The sequence below is a fragment of the Trachurus japonicus genome, chromosome 19 (assembly GCF_045865225.1).
Source record: "Trachurus japonicus isolate A0001 chromosome 19, Traja_1.0".
Lineage (NCBI taxonomy): Eukaryota > Metazoa > Chordata > Actinopteri > Carangiformes > Carangidae > Trachurus > Trachurus japonicus.
The window spans coordinates 10,930,346-10,934,401 of NC_140925.1; the positions used below are offsets into that span (position 1 = coordinate 10,930,346).

Here is a 4,056-nt window from a genome sequence, read left to right on the forward strand (position 1 = left end):
TGGGCATGCTCTACATCTACAATATGTAGCAGGCACTTGAACTCTATTGATAATAGAGGGTTTTTTCTCTTCTTTTTTTTAATACTGTCATCATGTTCCTGTTTATTTTCCGACTAATCTAATTTCTTTCTTATCTCACTTATCCACCACTTATCACTGTTTGTGGCTCCTGCTCGTCCACAGCCTGACCTATTTACAGCACAGTACCTGCATACACAGCTTTTAGCCTTAATGGACTGTTGATACCTTGATCTGATGACGCTGTTGTTTGGTGAGCCTGACTGTTATAAACCTGCTAAAAACACTTGTCCTCCATCTACAGTATGGGTACTACACCTACACCAGAGGTTGGAGATTACTAATTTGTTTGCATTCCCAAACACAACTGCTTCATATCTACTTCAGAGGTAAAATGCCAAACCGGGAGCAAAGTTGCAGTGTCTAAGTCAGTTAAATAAGTTGCAGTCGTATCATCTTGTAATAAAGGACCGTGCACGCTTTGAGAAAATTGTATCTAAGATCTCAGTAGTGATTTGAGCAGCATGTTAACAGTAAACTTTCTTTCATGTTTGCAGATTGGAAATCTCTCCTCTGATCATATACCTCCCAACTCTGCTGGCCACCCTTTCTCCGTCTCACTGGTCGACATGTGAGCCTTGCACTGGCTTAAAATGCTCCACATGCGGGGCAGTCATCTTTAAATTAGGTCAGTTCTGATTCCCATGGATGTGTCCACGCTTGGTGTATCATGTATCAGCTTCAAAAGGTTCATTAGGCCCACAAGATGGAGTTCAGTGTTTTATTTTCTTGTGACATGACATTAAAAGAACGGAACGCATTCATTGTTGTTGTGAGTGCACTGAACAACTTTTTTCCAAATGACCTCAGACGGATGTGTTGATGGGGATGTCGTCCAGTTGCATCATGATTGTCAAAGCATTTTAATTAATAACAAGTCTCTATTATTAGAGGCATTGAACTGAATACACCTTTTGTCCTTGTTACTGAGTCATCACTGAAAGCTTCGTCTAAAGTTTTCCAATGACTTCAGTTGAGGTTGCATCAAAAGGATCCCTCCACATATTGTCATGTGTACATAGTTTTATCTTGATTATGGTTCAAAGTTATTTTTTACATAAGTCAAAACAAACTCTCGACTATAAATAGGCTATACAACATCTAAATACTGTGTCATTCTGCTCAATCAGTCAAATAAGCTTCATTTAAACAAACCTCTACAGATCAAAATCTCATTCATTCTCTCATTTATTCACACTAGTGCGGAACTGTTTTTCCTATAGGCCTAAATGTTTTCTTTCTAGTTGGTTGTATGGAAACAGTGTAATGTTGAATAGCTTGTGGACAGAGAGCTAAAGAAAACATCATCTGATGAAATGGACTCCGAGTGAGTATTTTTCAGCAAGAAAACCACTCGGCGTGGCTCATGCGGTGGGTGTAGTGGAGGACGCGGAACATCAACAAAGCCATTGTCCTGATCTCCAAGGTTAGGTTCTGCAGTGAAAAAAAAAAAAGGAACAACACAATAATAAAAAATACTGATACTGATTCAAGTGTTTGAATTGGTTTTTTGTAAGGATGTAAAATCTTCACTATGGTGTAATTTCTACAGTAAAAGACAGGGTTATTATGGGTTTGTGTGACTCATGTAAACAGGAAATTGCTTCCCCGTTGGTCTGCTATCTCAACAGCCAGTGATCGGACTTACAGACAAACCAGCGGATGCACATGCCGCACATGGCAACGACGCTGGAGATCTGGAGCGCCCTGCCGCACTCCGGGCTCATCAGACAGTCCCTCGTCTTCAAGCAGCACTTGGGACAGCTGCTGCTCTCCGAGCTTTCTTTCCTCTCTGTCTCGTGTTTCTGCGGCTGCGTTTGCCGTGCTTCGACTGGCTTTTCATCCCACACCTCGCTCGCACCTCTTCCCATGATGTTTTTGTTGTGGTTGTTGTTTTTTGTGGACTGTAATAGTTTGAGGACAGATGGATTGGATCTGTGAAGAAAATGGCAAGACTGTAATAGCATGCATGCGTGTGTGTGTGTGTGTGTGTGTGAATGTGAGTGTGTGTTGCCTGCAGCTTCACTACAGCTGAATTTTCACAGTTTGCAGTTTGTGCCCACGCTCTCAGGCTTCCACAATACAGGCTTTGTTTACAATAACAATGTCATTATGTCCAATGTCATAATGCTGTGATTTTGTTTTGTTTGCTGAGACTTGGCAGTTCTCGCTATATCAGTGAATGCTGCGATTCAACCTCTGTTCGCCATACTTAGGAGGGTGTGTGTTATCACGTCTATCTTACTTTGTTTTTTTAGGAATGTTTGCAGCTACCCAGGTAACATTCCTGCCTCCGACTCTTCCTTGTAACCCACAATGAGAAAAATCTTAACAAACATAGACTAATGGCAAAGAAGCACAATGTAAATGAGAAATAAATTCAACTTAAAGGGCCTTGAATCAGCCTATTCAAGTGTCTGGATGTGCATTAGTTTGTCCTTTTAAAACACAACTCCTGAGTTTCATTAAAGAGAAATCATCCCCCCACAAGTGTGAATCATTAACACCCGCTTCTAAACTTTAGACCCTTTATGAAGACTTTATTGAGTGAAGTCACATTGATTTGACAGATTAACAATTCTTCCACACTGATGATCATTTCTCCTGCCAGGAGCTGAGCCCCCTCCCCCACCCTCTCTCTGTTTTAACTGTCAGATACAATTGCTCCCCACAGACATTATCAGATATTAAGTGATAACCCTGATGGTGATAAAACATCTTATCTGTGCCATCCGGTGGCTCCCCATTTATTACCACTGACACTAAATTAGATTGCTGGCATCTGGGGGGTATACTGGCATTCTGAGTGCACCTTTCCATCTCATTCTACTTTCAAAACTCCATTGGTTTTCAATCATAAGTAATGAAATTCCATCACCCTCCTCTGCCGTGAAGGCGTCTTGGAAAGGAAGTGAGAGAGGGCCATTAAGAGTAGAGAAAACGAGTAATGGTCTTACCCTTTGCTTTTAAGAGTCGCTCCTCTGTCAGTTTGTATCTCCTCTTCTTCCTCTTCTTCTTTTTTTTTGTTCCAGTAGAGTTCAGTGAACACGCACACACACAGCTTCACACCTCCTCTCACACTGTTATGAGTCGTGTTGTTGGTGTTAAATGTCCCAGCTCACCTGAGCAGAGCGGGGTGTGCCTTCAGGTTTTACAGGTTTGACCAAGTGGACCGCCCATGATCTGAATGGTTTCACTTACACAGCCCATTTGATTTTGTGCAGTATCGTAAAATGTGTCATCAGTAAACACAGGGCTCAACCCGCCAATAACATTCAATTCCTTTCAAACTACATTCACGTAATTACTATAATTAGGGTCCGGGCAGCTAAGCTGCCGGGAACCTATTTAGTAAGGGCATTTTAGCAGATATTTGACCAATCTGGGAACTAAATCCTTACCAAGAAATTTGTTCACAATTGTCTTTAGGAACGTGCATAATATCATGTCTTAAAATGTTGAAATTCAACTCCCGTGGGAAACCCCCTAAAAAACTACTCAAAGTTGGGGTACCCGTAACTGGATTTTTGAACATTCCAAAATGTTAAATTTGGCCTTAAGTATCTTGTGAGGGTTCAAATTAGGGGTTTTTCATGATTCTGAGTTGATCGCAAACATTAGTTTTACACCCAAAACACTCCTTGGTGGAGAAAAAAACAGCCACACCCACTTTTCTTGTTCACCGGAACCCCCACCACCAATAGAATGTATTACAGAGAAGCCATTCCTTAGCATTGCAGAGGTTGTGTTACATATTACTATTAAATACTCAATATAATATAACTTTTATGCTACCCTTTTTTCTATAGGACATTATACAGACCCTCCAGGATTTTGTGGTGTCGCTAAATTCATCCATTCTTCAAAAAGAGCCTGGATGCTCGATGGAGATTGATGCTCAGTGTGTGTGCAGATTAACATTATCATGTTTGCAATCGATGTAGCACTCTGTATTTTTTTGCTTTTCCTATCTTCATT

The 4,056-nt window shown here is 41.0% G+C and overlaps 1 long non-coding RNA gene across 1 annotated transcript; it reads right to left on the minus strand.

Moving 5' to 3' along the window:
• Positions 1-769: 769 nt before the first annotated feature.
• Positions 770-3,249, minus strand: LOC146967459 (uncharacterized). Its single transcript, XR_015034410.1, has 3 exons — positions 3,036-3,249; positions 1,727-2,013; positions 770-1,512 (listed from the first exon to the last, which is right to left on the minus strand). It is a non-coding gene; the product is annotated as an uncharacterized LOC146967459 (long non-coding RNA).
• Between the last annotated feature and the right edge of the window lie 807 nt (positions 3,250-4,056).